This window comes from Cupressus sempervirens, chromosome 11 (assembly GCF_028749045.1).
Source record: "Cupressus sempervirens isolate cs-2001-9-10 chromosome 11, ASM2874904v1, whole genome shotgun sequence".
In the NCBI taxonomy this organism is placed as follows: Eukaryota; Viridiplantae; Streptophyta; class Pinopsida; order Cupressales; family Cupressaceae; genus Cupressus; species Cupressus sempervirens.
In genome coordinates this window covers 479,617,189-479,631,935 of record NC_143128.1, presented here as the reverse complement: position 1 = coordinate 479,631,935, position 14,747 = coordinate 479,617,189, and the positions used below count along the sequence as shown (strand labels likewise).

Here is a 14,747-nt window from a genome sequence, read left to right as displayed (position 1 = left end):
AACAACTGTTGCTGAGGGTGCAAGCATCCTACATTTTAAAGATATTTGGGGTTATAGAAAGGCAGAACCAACAAGATTAGGATTAATTGTTATTTGAAGCCTAGTGAGAAAATGTTCTATACAATAGTGTACTTCATGGATGTTATTTTATTATATCTGTTTCAGGTGTTCATAAAAAGGGACAAATATGTTCAGTACTGTTAGAACGGTTCAAATGGACTAGGTTAAAAAGTTAACCCTGACTTCAGTTTGATTACAACGTAATCAAGCCTGGGCTAAGGAAACAGAACTTTAACTGCAGCCAGACAATCTGAGTCCTAGATTGCCTAAAAAATACTTGCTACTCAAGTGCCAATACAGTTTAAATGAAGATAAAATGAAACTGCAAGCATTTTCAAAGGGTCATAAGCTAAGTTACCGGTGGTTCGCAAGTTCATTAAAATTTTGGAAAGGGGTTTGGGTTCATTTGGGTTTGTTAGTACAAAAACAATTTAAATTTAAATTTATATATATATATATATGAAGCATGAGTTAAAATTAGAATGTACCATGGTAGCATAAACACATTTGAACAACAAAAAAATCATAAATTTGTAATCATAGTGATCATACTATCATATAGTTCAAGTAACAAGTTCAACATCAAAGATTCAAAACATTAAAAAAATTAATAAATCATAGCATCATGTTCAAATATCATTGTTTCACGTTCATTGTTCAACTAATGGAATAAAAATCTATTAATATTCTAAGTTCTTCAATCTTCATCTTCTTCTTCTGCTTCTCTTGCATTAGTTGACTCAGCAATAGAGCTAAGGCCAATGGATAAGCAGCAGCAGCAACAATGGTATTGGCATCTAATTCTTCAAAATCATCTAGTGTAATAGCCGAGCAGTGGAAGCATCCAAGTCCACAACCTCTGCACCTACATACCACTTCTTTATCTCCCCTTCTATGTTGCCGTCCACAGGGCCCAGAAATGACGTGGTCCAAACTTGGTTCAATGATTAATGGCATGGTCTGCCCAGGTTCGAACCAGCAGTGAAAATAACGCACCTTGAGCAGACCAGACATTGAACCAGTTCGAGGTCCGGGGGTGCAAGGGTGAACCATGGTAACTTAGGTTATAAGCAATACAATATTTTGCACTCAAATAAATCAAGCTAAGTTGTAAGATAGGAGACAAAAATTGCTTCCTGCGATTCTTGATTTTCATTAGTGTCCCACTGTCCAGGAGACAAAAAGCAATCTATGGGCCCAATAGATACATATTGCCCCAATTAACACATCTGTAATAATTTTATTCTCCCCAAATCTGTAATAATTTTATTCTCTGATAGTCCATGCATACATATACAATTTTTATTTTACCATACAAAAGTGCGCTATACCTTGCACAGTCATGTTTACAGAGTCACCACTTAATCTGCACCCTTTTTGCTTGATAACACATGAACTATCTCTAATTGGTTGGTGAATAACTTTGCACAAAATTCATAGAAAAAACACAAAAAAAAACTCATCGAAACTATACCAGACGACTTACGTTTAGATTCTGCACAAATTGTTTCATGTACAAGAAAACACAGACAGAATCTATAGGAAAAATATTATGTAACCCTAGCAGAGCAGAAATTAATAAAAAAGAAACCAAATCTGTTGCTACTATCTATTTGCAACAAATTAAATATATCAAGGGTTTCAGAGCTTGTTAATTATTCTTGAACTTCAGACGAGATTTTTGCACCCTTTAAAATGAAAATATTGGTTGCAAGTCGAAGTTTGTCTTCTGGTATGGGGAGAAGAATATTTCAACTACCCAATAGTCATTTGGCCCAGCATGAGACAACTTGCCCATGAACCATGCCGTCATGGACAATGCAAAGAATAAAACGGGCAAAGTATGCTGTAAAGACTTTAAAAAATTTACGTCAGCAGAGTTTTTTTTAATGAGATCAACCCAAACCAATCCATACAGCTGCCACATCAATCTATTCACAAAAGCGAAAAAGATATCAAAATATTCAAGCTTTAAGGCTGACCAAGATTTCACATGTGTGGCAGAGATCGAATTTGATTCAGAGATCTCAATATTAAATGTAAGTCATAATTTTGCTTTCAGGCATAAGGCAATGAATGTTTCAGATTTTTCTCAGATTTCATACGAAAAACTTACTAGGCAGGCAATCTGATCACTGACTGATTACCAGCACATTTTGAAGGAGTAAGGCAGTTTTCTGACTAAAAGCTCACACATAACCAGGGTGATGCTTGTACCTGAGGAACTTGGGAAGGTATAAAGGATGTACACTGTTATTACAAGAGAAAGCAATTCCTTTGTAAGTCATAGGAGCCTTGCATCTTATCTTCACACCAGTGTGACTTCATTAGGTTAATGGAAGCCCATTCATCCACTATCTTAACCAAACCAACAGCAAGAAAATGTTTGTCACTTCTGACAGCATTGCTTTAATTAATAATAAAAGCAATTGGTTGTCTTGGCCAACTTGGATTGTTCCATAAGCTTCCAATAACATTTTCGCATCAAGTTAACTGAAGCCCATTCACCCAATATCTTAACCAACCAACAGGAAGGAAATGTTTGTTATTTTTGAGCTAATTGCTTTTATTAATGGTAAAGGCAATTAATTGTCTCAGCTAACTTGGATTGTTTGGTAAGCTTCTGTTAGCATTATGTGTTCAATGCCATCATTGATGTCAACCTTCTGTGTGCATTGATGTCAGCCTGATGAATAGTTGTATGAGTTTGTATTATACCTGATGAAGAGAAGTAATCACTGGTATCATGATTGTCAACCTACTGTATGCACAAAATGTGCCTAGCCAATGGAAATCTGGGAAATGCAGGAAAATTTGAAGTTTGGTTGTCCAGATGTTCTGATGACTAATGTGTTGACTTGGCAGTCAGCACCTCCTTCGGGGTTCGCGACATGGCTTAACCACCTCTTGTGGATCTAGGTAACTCTGGTGTTTGTAACGTTCATTGATAGCTCGAGCTTTTGGTGCAACGGCAAACATACCAACAATTGGCATCAAAGCCTTGGGTTACGAGTTCGAATCTCGGGAGGTCTCCTTCATTCCGTCGGTACGGAACCCTCGGTGCTAAGGGGGAGATTGTTGACTTGGTGGTCAGCACCTACTTTGGGATTCGTGACATGGCTTAACCGCCTCTTGTGGATCTGGGTAAGTCTGGTGCTTGTGACATTCGTTGATAGCTCGAGCTTTTGGCGCAACGGCAAACATACCAACTTAATGATGATTGAAGTCAGTATGTTGTAAATCCAGAAGGGGGAAGCTAGTATTTGCAAGAATGAGCATTTTAAGTCCTTGTGGGAGAATGCTCTGCATAAGAAGATGACTTGTGATTCTGGTGCTATCGTGCATGGTGTGTCAAATTTGCAGTATCCTATTTTCAAGTAAATGATTTCAGAGGTTGGGATTGTGTTTTGTTGCTTTCTTACAATGAGGCTGACTGTCAGGAATAGTCAGGTTTGGTCCAAAAAATGCTTTACATTAATATTTCCGGATGTACGGTTTGGTGGGCATATTCCTAATGTTTGTGCAATGTTCAAATTCAGATATCTTCTGTTGGTTTGCCCTGCAGGTGAAGTTGTGTTGTTATAAGTGTGATGTTATTTGTGAAGTTGTGTTGTTTTGGTTGACTTAGTTGATTTTGGTGGCTTAATTCATAACTGATTGGTTTGGATATGTTTTGGAGAAAGAGATAAGAGGTTGATATGGATCTTGCCATGGCATGTCATGCTTTGCATGGAGTTGGGAGCATCGGAGATTGTTTGGGCCAAGTGGTTAGCATGTTCCAATGCTTTGATACGCATTACATATGGCACCAACTTTGGAGAGTGTTGTGGTCCTTTGATTATCATTTGTGGGAAAAGTGTTGTGATGTATTTGGGTCCCTTTTATCTCCATGGGTGGAATACATAGTAGAGTGTAGACGATCATGGTAGCCAACCTTGTGTAAATGATGCTCACCTCTATCGTGGCCAACCTAGTTGTGTTTTTTAATGATCAAATTGTGATATATATAGATGTGCGGATGGTTGAGTTGAAATGTGTATTGACTTGGGTTGTATTGGGGATTGAATGTGAAATCAGTGTAATGCAAATGTGGAAGAGCAAAGGTGAAAGTGTGTAAATTTAATTGAGCTGTTGCAATGGTTGATCAAGAGACCATACATCCCTTTAGTCCCTCATATTCCTATACCTGCTAGAAGATAGTGGCTCTTTTGGCAGCTTGCACAAACCTATATCTTCACTATAGGAATAGTTCCTTTTAGAGACTTGCAAGCCCTTTGTTTCTTTCCCTATGATTGGTGCCTCAACCTGCAAGTTCTTTTGAGAGGCGCAATGTGCTCCTTAGCCTATGTGCCTAAAACACTTGTAATCAGAGTTTTATATTGTGAGTGTGATTCTAATCAGGTTTTCCCCATAATTGGATTTCCACATAAAAATCTACATTTCGTCAATATCTTTCTTTGGCGATTAAGTTGGATAAAAATAAGTAATAAGTGTGTGTGACAGAAAAGTTTTAAGATCTAGTCAAGACTCATTTAGAACCCCCTCTCAGTCTTATCATATGTTCAACAATGTCCACTAACATTTCTGCTTTATCAGTTCCCCAATTTATATGAATGTGATCTATAACATCGCCACAACATAGAATACAATTTTATCAAAGAGGTTACATACCAATAGATCAAGAGGACTGCGTACTACTCTCGCTTAAATATTTCTAACTCTGTTGAGCTCCGGAATGTTACAAATGCATTGCCTTCCACTCACTTTCTTTTGGAATCATATCACTACGCTTGCTCTTTTACTATAGCATTTACACAACTCAAAACGTGAATAACAACCAATGGGAGATAATATAGTAAGAGGAAAAATTATTAAAGAAATCCAAAAAAGAGGTAATAAGCCTCCTTAACATACATAGGATGAAGGCAACACTCATAACATTAGCACATCAGTAATATTATTGAAGGCTGTCACAACAAAAAGGGTTAAAAAAAGAAAACTGCTTTCTCTTAAAATGTTCATGACCAAAACAGCTACACACACCCTAAGAATGATAGAGGGACATTTGGAGATATTACTCAATTTGTTGGGAGTGCAGTATTTGAATCCAAACATGAAAAAGCTCATAAAGAAGTGATTGACGATGACAGGGCTCTAGGGTCTAACTCCAAACAAGGTGGTGCGGTCATATAAAGATCTGGCCATTTGGATAGCTCTAAACCCCTATACACGAAAGAAATTGAATCACCCATGGGAAATTCTGATCTGGAGGAATACGAGGACCACTATGAAGTAGGAGGGCAACAAATTCTTGATGAAATGTGTTAGGATTAAGCCACAGAAAGAAATAACAATTACATGCAAATATAAACAATATCAAAAAATAATAGATCGCACATAAGAGAACACAAGACACCAAGATTTAACGCGGTTCACCCAAACCCTGGGCTACATCCACCAAACAGCAAGTCCAATATTATTACGATCCAGTGATTACAACCTGATTACAATCTATAATCCCTTACAGCTCAATACTGTCACAAGAAGCAATTTTTGCATCACACCTTGTGAAAAACCCAACCCTAAGCCCTTTTATACAAGTATTTTTACTGCTTGAGGGTTATAATTAATTATTACATGTTGACCCATAGGGCCCAAAAAAAATTTCCGAGCCCCAAAGAATTAATCAATCACCACAAACTAACAAAATGAATGCTCCCTACACAGACTCTGATTATAGTGAATGCTCACAGTCTCACCAAAGCATACAGAGGCAGATTAGTTTACGTTGTGTGAACCAATACCAACCAGATCAATGCCTTGCAGAAAAAAGAATGGTTAAGATGTTATAAGTAAAATGAATAATATGATTAAGTTTTAGCTCAAAATTAATGCACAGATTTGCCGTGGGATGCTGATAAGAAGAAAAATAGCTATACCATCTCTGGTTTGGAGAAGCCTATGAAGAACAAGTATAACAATAATTTGCATAGGGTTATGTTAAATGATTGGGGAATGTTCCTACCCCCTAGGTTCTTTTACTGGGTCGATTTTGTTGTCAGTGCTTTTTTGTTCTGTTGGATTGTTGTGTTAGTGTTGCTTTTCTGTTTTAAGACAATATGTGCCTGTTTTGTCTTGCCTTCAAAAACTTATGTGAAGACTCGGGATACTATTATTCTGCTGCTTTATCAAATGCATTACATGCCCATTCATATTCCACTCTAGAAGTCGCCTTAGGTAATTTCGAAATTTCCTTAATTCGCCAATTTAGACTTTCTGAATCATCATCAGAAAACTACTCTTTAACACTCACACAACATTACATGTTTGTTCATATTTAACTCTAGAAGTAACAACCTTAAATTAACTATCAAGTTTCCTGTGTTCTTCAGTTTCAACTTCTTGGAATCATCAAATATAGTTATCCTCTTCAGCAGTCACACGAAACATATGCTTGATTGTATTCAACTCTTAAAGGAAACAATAAAGTTTCCCATATTCTCTCCATTTTCAACTTCTCTGGATCATCTGAATCTTTATGTCCAACTCCATAGGCCAATGATTGGAGATGCATTCTAAGAGGAGAAAAAGGTGTTTGGCACCTATATTCATTACCTATGGGCAATTTAAAGTGCTAGCATGTAGTTCAACAATTAAGTGAAGAAAGTGGGCACAGAAGAAGAAAATAAAATTAATGTAATGCTTCCCAATGCACAGATTATCAGTAAATAAGAGCGCAATCATAACAGAAATAATCACGGTCATATACCACAAAGGCTGAAATTGTTATCAATAAACAAACCAAACAGGATTCTAGCACAAAAGCTTGACTAGATTCTATAAACTAAAGTAAATTCCAATTGAAATGCAATGAGTTTTGCTCAAAAAGTTGCTCTATAATTAAACACCATATATCCTAGATATTTTTCGGAATAAAATTAAATACCTCTCATACAACTGAATTATGCAAAAATTGGCCCAAAGTACTGGAACTAAATCATCTACTCTTGTGTTTGCAAATCATGCAATTGGCCCAAAGTACTGGAACTAAATCATCTACTTTGTGAAGTGTCAAAACAAATAATAGCATCCAACAAAAATACTACAGCCTTCTTCCTCTTCGTCCACCCTTTCTTCTGGTACTGTCTGTTGGAATGGGAGTCACATCCTCTGTCAAAAAAGACAACTAAGTCAAATATACAATTTTCCGTGTTTTCAGCAACATCCAAAACCAGTTAATTTCAAAACAAAAAATAAATAATAGCAAACAGCTTTACCTATGCGACCAATTCTCATTCCAGATCGAGCAAGAGCACGAAGAGCTGATTGTGCTCCAGGTCCAGGAGTCTTTGTTTTATTCCCTCCTGTTGCCCGAAGCTTAATATGCAAGGCAGTTATGCCAAGCTCCTGAAAACCAAATTATATGCCATGTACTTGGTATTAAAAGTTTAAAACTATGTACATCAATATGGTAATTCACTGAAAACCTTTGTGTCGATAAATCCAACTGAAATAATATACCTTGCATCTTTGTGCAACGTCTTGTGCAGCAAGCATCGCAGCATATGGGGAATGATTCATCTCTATCAGCTTTGACCTTCATACCACCTGATAGCATCAGGTACGGCAATTATTAGCGATTCAAAGATTGAACAATGTCAATTTGTTATCTTACTAGAAACTTCTAAAAGGTAATTATGTCACAATAAAACCAGAATGTGTTGACAAAAAGCTTTTTACCTGTAACACGGGCAAGTGTTTCCTTTCCAGACAAATCAGTCACATGCTGTACAGGAAAGAAAATTAGGATGATAAAATGCTACGGGAAATTCAAGCTGCTGAATGATACATAACATAGATTACAGCTTACCACGAATGTATCATTGAAAGACGCAAATATGTGGGCTACACCAAACACATGTTCTCCTTCCCTAACTGCAGGTCCTAGAGTAACATTTTCCTCCTTCACTTCTCTGGTCTTCTTCTTCCCAGACTGAATAAAACATGAAAAAATAGTAACGCGAACAATTAGAAATGCCCATGCTCTCAAAAACAAGTAACCCCTAATAGTGCATAAGCTTGAGGAAACTGAAGCAGTGTAAAGATCATGTCCGTTAAGAACACGTTTTCTCTGAGATCCATTCCGATTAGAACTATCATGCAGGAGAATACTTCTGCACGCTGGACCTATAGAAGGGTAATAGCAAACTGGACGGAAACAGACTAATTACGGAGAATGAAGAAAATACGATTGCATCACAGATAAAATCTTACCATTGTAAATTTTTACAAGCCTCTCAATCTGAGATCTCTGGGTGCCTGCTATCCGCCGCTTCTTGTATTACGCCTGTTCTTTCCTTCGTGCGTAACAGAAAGAAAAACGCAGTTGTTTTGAAATAAAACCCTAGAAACCCTAGAATGTAAGGCAAGCTTGTGTGCAGAAAGTTGAGTTATATTGATTTTTTCATTTATTTCATTTATTTATTTTTCTGGTCTTTTTCATTATAAGATAATTACAATTTCGTTTATTTTTGGTAGTCAATTTGAAATATATTATTTAAAAAATAAAGTTGAGGCTATTACCATTAACTAGCAATTGTTTATGATATTTATCTAATTTTTTGGTATTATATGTATTTATGTAATTTATATATTATAAAAAATATTTATTTCATACATGATTGGTTAAATTGGTTTAGTCTTATAGGATCTAGGCTACTTCCACATTACATTTTTTTTGGTCCAAGATATACATTACAAAACAGAACAAAATTTAAATGACAAAATTTAAATGTATTGAATTCACATGATTATTAATTTTTCACTACATTGTAACCTCTACCCAATATTTTTCACTAGTGTATCCTCACAATAAGTTTTCAATTTTACTTAAATTAAGCAATTATTATCAACTATATGAATAAAAAAAATTAATTATAATTAGTATAGTTCTCTTAATGCTCCTTTAACAACACCAAAATTATATTATAAATAATTTTTTAACTATGAGGTAAGTACAAGTCACTACGTGACACTTGTTTTAATTATTTTATATATTTTTATTTTTTAAATTAAAACATAAATTGTATTTTAAAATTAATTCAAAATATTAGTATTTAGAAAAAATAGAAATACAAATTAAATGATAAAAAAATAATAAATAATTAGATAGTATATTTATAATAAAAAAAGGTGCAAAATACAAATTAAACAAGTGTCACACAGTGGCATGTACTTGCCTTATACTAATGTGTGTTAATTTTATTGAATATAATTATTATTATTTTGATAGGTAACATGTTGATTTTATTAAGTAAAGGTAGAGCTTACAGAGATAAAAGTTTCAGATATGCCATAGTAGTAAGTGGCCAAAAACACACATACCCGCCTAATATCTTATTCCCCACTAACATTAGATAGTCAATATTTACAAAAGGGGGCATTACCACCCGACCAAAAGGCCAAACCCTTTCACAGTAATTTACATAGTTCATGAAGAACATAAACAAAACAAACAAAATCAAGACCTTAGAACAGAAGCCATAAGGCTTCGGTTTCAGTCACTTGAACCATCTTGTTGCATCCTCCTTGGTGAAGTTTGGAATTGCACAGTCATCCTCCATAGCCCGCGACATGCCCTTGTGTTTTGGTCCTTGAAGATGCTTCTAGTCAGTTGAAGTTGTGCTCGCCTCTGCTTCCAACAACATGTTCATCCATGCACCAGCCATCGTGGTCTCCCCTAAGGCATCTCATCCGTCCCTTGCCATTTGAAATCTCAACGGCTCCCCTGGCATCCTCGCGCTCTTATGTGGAGTCGACTTCATGAAACCTCTCCTTGCCTCATCCTTAAACCAAATCGTTTCCTCCAGGAAAGTGACCACCTTCCTCCATCCTTTTGCAGCTTTTGGCAAATGAACCCCTTGTGGAGATGCAGAAGACCAAATTACTAGAGGTTGAACCTGAGATTCTCCCCTCCCCCAATTATCCTCCATGGGCCCCACCCCATTTCCAAGCCAACACCCAACACTGATGTGTCATTTACATCATCAATCCCCAGTAGCCATTGTGGATCCATACAAGTTACCACAACCTAGTGAACTTCCTCCTTTGATTCACCAACTAGCCGAGTCAGAGCCACGAAGAGAGATGCAATGTCCAAATTGGATCTTTACCTCCAATAAGTGTCCAAGTATTCCAGACCAAAAATATCATTAATGCCAGCCATAAATTCCTTGTCTTCAAACAAGAAAATATTCTTCAGCCTCCTCACTTTGATCCTACCTTCATATGAATAGGTCTGGTTGTTTGATTCCAATGCGAAATTGGCCTCCATCTCAAGTTTCAGAGCAAAGTTTACTGCTAAAATCAATTCATGTATGCCTTCAATCACGCTCTTGAAAACTTTGGAAGCCCAAATTTTGAGACGTGTTGCTTTATGATTACATATACTCTACACGCGTGATGGATTAATCCTTCATGAGTACCCTTCATTTTGAGAGCTCAATCTCATAATAAACCATTCCAAAACCCATAGCCCTTACGCCAAATTGAGAAGCCTAAGGTCTTCAAAAATGTCATCTCGGTTCCCCAAGGAACCATCCACTCCCAAGTTGGCCAACTTTTCTACCAACTTATTTGCCTCCTGATAGACGTGGGTTATCCTGAGGTCTTCAAATTTCATCAATAGACACTTAATTTGGAAAATGTGTTTATCAAGGTGCCATGACTCCAATCCCCCTTTCTTGATTCCATTGATGATAATCTCTGAATCTCCTTCCATATGCACTCTATGTATGCCAAGCTTAACTCCTAAAACTAAGGCCTCCTTGGTTGCTTCAATTTTGCCACATTTTTTGTGCCATCCCTTTGACATTTAGCCACAAAGGCTAAGGAATTTCCCTTATGGTCTCGTGCTATATATCTACATCCAAATTTACCCGGGTTTCCTTGAGCATCCCCATCAAAATTTATTTTAATCCATCCCTCCTCTGGTGGTTGCCAACAACACCTTTCTCTTCCATGAGTAGGATCGGCCCTTACAAGCCCATTAACAAGCCAAAATTTAATTGACAGGAAGTTTATTTGCAGTATGGAATCTTGCCTTGTAAATAGAGTATCTTGAAGACATGTGGATGGGGTTGCATATGAGATAACTTTTGCAATGGCCCACTCTAGCCTCTTTCGAAAATGAACCCTGTCTTCCTCCTTTTCCTAGAATATTCTCCTATTCCTTTCCTTCTAAAGCTCCCAAAGTGTTGTTGTCGGTATGACATTCCACGCCACTCTAAAGACATGTCCTTGTTTTTGGGCTCCAACCAAGCTTCCAACCATCCCTTCAAAGTTTTTGTGAATGGACTTGCCCACTCCAGCTTTGATCTTACCATTGTCTATGCCTCTTGCGAAAAGTTGCAATGCAACAGGAGGTGATCAATTATTTCTACAACTTCCCTACATAGATGACACCTAAAAGGTCCCTGAAAACCCATCCTCTTAAGTCTTTCTCTAGTTAAAATTTTGCCATTGCCTACTAGCCAAGTGAAAGCCCCTACCTTGGGTAAGTATGTTATGTCCCAGCACAAGTCTTGTTCCCAGACCACCTTATTATATCTTCCTTCCAACAACTGATATCCAATTTTCACTATATAACGACCACTTTTGGAGTCATACCATATTAGTTGGTCCCTTACATTGGAAGATACTAAAGCTCATTCCTTCAGAATTTGTTTCATCTACTCTTGATCCTCGTTATTGAGGGTTAGGGAGGAAACCTCCTTCCATTTCTTAGGTAAACCATTTGATGTATTATGCCCATTAATATAATCGTGTACTTTGGATCCCCATTGTTGTTCTGTAGCTTCAATTAAACTTTGAGACACCCCAATGTTGTCCAACTTCTGACCTCCATTCCACAAATCCTTCCAAAAATATGCCTTTGCTTTGTCCCCAATCTTCCATGTCAAATGGTTAATTACTACCTCCCTACAACTTATCATGAAATTCCAAATTGCTAAGCCACATGGAGGGTCAACAATAGTCAAAATGTGTTTGTCCTCCATGTTATCCAAATACTTCTCTCTAAGAATCTTAACCCAGTGCTAGTTTCCAGTGGTGTACATCTGCCAAACTAATTTGGCACCAAGGGCTAAGTTTAACAACAACCAATCCTGGACACCAACCCAACATCTCCTCTTAGTCAGCACACCTGTAACCAAGCCATCAATTATATCTTACCTCCCTCTTGTGATCCATTCCACAAAAATTTCCACATTCTACGTTGAATCAAAAGGATCTCTTTCTTTAGAATTTTGAAACAAGCCATGGAATAGATCAACAAAGCTGATATGACCAACCAGAGTATTGTTATCTTTCTTGCCAATGTTAGCCACTATCATTTCCAGTTATCCATCCTCTTCCTTCAACCATCCACCAAGTTTTTCCATATTGTACCCTTGCCTACTCCTAAGAACAACAGTGTGCCGAGGAATCTGCTTGGGAGTTTCCCTATTCTCACACCAAAATATCTGGCAATAATCCTCTGCAACCCTAGTTCTATATTGAAAAAATAGATTTCAAATTTATCACAATTTGCTAATTGTCCCAATTTCAGGTTATATTCGTCTAAGACCTACTTCATGACTTTAGCCTTCGCGATTGAAGTCATACCAAAGAAACATGTGTCATCCATGAATTGGGAATGAGTGGTTGCTTCTATCTTGCTCGCAATTAGGATTCCCTTTCATGACCTCGCACCTCTCTTCTTTGAGATTAATCTTCCCAAAACCTTTGCCAAGAGAATGGACAAAAAAGGAGAGATTGGGTCCCCTTGCCTGATTCCCCGACTAGTACAAAAGAAGCCTTGGAGACTATCTTTCACTAAAATTGAAGCTCTAAAATCCAAAATCATGCTCTTAATCCACTTCAACCATCCTTCCCCAAATCCGAATTTTTATAATACCACCAAAAGAAAATCCCTATCAATTCTATCATATGCTTTATAGATATTCAATTTAAGCATCATTTTTCAATCCTTTATTTTACTGACTTTATGTATTGCCTCATGAGAAACAATGATGCCATCCACTATGCTACGATTGGGCGTGAAACCACTCTATTCCAGAGAGATAATAGAAGCTAACAACACTTTCAACCTATTTGCAACAATCTTGGTAATAATTTTATACACTGTATTATAGAAACAAATAGGCCTAAATTCATCATACCTTGATGGTTGTACTTTCTTTGGAATGAGTATTATCAATGTGTTATTGAAGTCCTTAAGGATTAAACCTTCCCTCCTTGACTCCTCCACTATTGTAAGCAACTCCTCCTTTACAAGCTTCCAAACATTTTGATAAAAAAAAGCCTAAAAACCATCAGGCCTTGGTGTGTCGTCTCCTCCTAATCCAAACACTGCAACCTTCAGTTCGCTCATCTTAATTGTCTCTATTAACTTCATGTTGTCCTCTTCTGAAACAATGCACAAAATAACTCTCGAGACCTTTTCCTAAGCATTTCTCATTCCCACATGTTCCCCCTCTATAGCTCTGAGTAAAATTCCACTGCTTCTCTATTGATGTTGTCCACATCTTCCAATAGCACCTCATCTTTATCCTCAATAGATAGAATGTGATTCACATTGCACTTAATTTTCAAAGAGCTATGGAAAAACTATGTATTCCTATCCCCAACCCTTAACCAATTCTCTCTTGATTTCTGTTTGAAGAAAACCTACTCCCTTTTCAAAATTTAGGCATACTTGACCATCAAATCTTGTTTGATTTGGAAGTCCACTTCATCCATCCCTTGCTCCATAATTTTATTGTTCAATGCTGCCAGATCCACCTCTATACCTACTTTAAAACTGAAAATATTCCCAAAATGAAGTTTGTTCCACTCCTTAAGTTTTTGCTTCAGATATCTCAATTTTGAGATAAGGTGAAAGGCAACATTGTCGTCCACTATAGGTGTTGTAAGAATTTGGCTTAGGCCTAAATTCACCCAAGAACAAGGAACTCAAACACAAGCACACAGTAGATCAAACTAGAGAGAGTATGATCAGAATGACTATATTCATTCAATATGCCAGCTTGAGAGTAAATTAGGAGTCCTTGTTTATAAAGGCCTCAGGAGAGCTTCTAGAATGCATAGAAGTCAGCAACATGATAAGTCATACAACTAGGCACATGTCCACCAAATATGGGTTATCCTCCATTAAGCACAAAATTAAGTGTGATGATGTGAGGATAAGCCTACAATGGTGTAACACACAAATCAGTGATATAGACAACATGTGCAAAATAAGGAGTGCGAATAACTGTGTTGTGAACATGACAACTCAGTGAATGATGCAAACTCCTATGTTTTAGACACCATGTGCATAATTAGAGTTGTGTAACTCATGAGAGTACACAAACTCCTAAGTGTCTCACCTAAAATAAATAATAAAATAATGCAAAACAATTAAACAATGCATTAATCTAAGTAAACTTAAGTAAGTGTAATAAGTAAATACTTATTTACACCAATAGGTGCATTGGTCCACATATCCACCACCTTTTCCTGAAACCCTTCCTCCCTGAACCACATCATTTCAAATTTAAAAGGACACATGAGGGGAATACTAATGCAGGAGCATCCAGTGGTGTAAGGGCAATCCTATATCACCCAAAAATATGCTTAGTATTAGT

General features: G+C 36.9%; 1 pseudogene across 1 annotated transcript; it reads right to left on the bottom strand.

Moving 5' to 3' along the window:
• Positions 1 to 6,935: 6,935 nt before the first annotated feature.
• LOC149530463 (small ribosomal subunit protein uS11y-like) lies at positions 6,936 to 8,518 on the bottom strand (annotated as a pseudogene). Its single transcript, XR_016358493.1, has 6 exons — positions 8,335 to 8,518; positions 7,931 to 8,053; positions 7,801 to 7,846; positions 7,582 to 7,668; positions 7,338 to 7,467; positions 6,936 to 7,230 (listed from the first exon to the last, which is right to left on the bottom strand). The product of XR_016358493.1 is annotated as a small ribosomal subunit protein uS11y-like (transcript).
• Between the last annotated feature and the right edge of the window lie 6,229 nt (positions 8,519 to 14,747).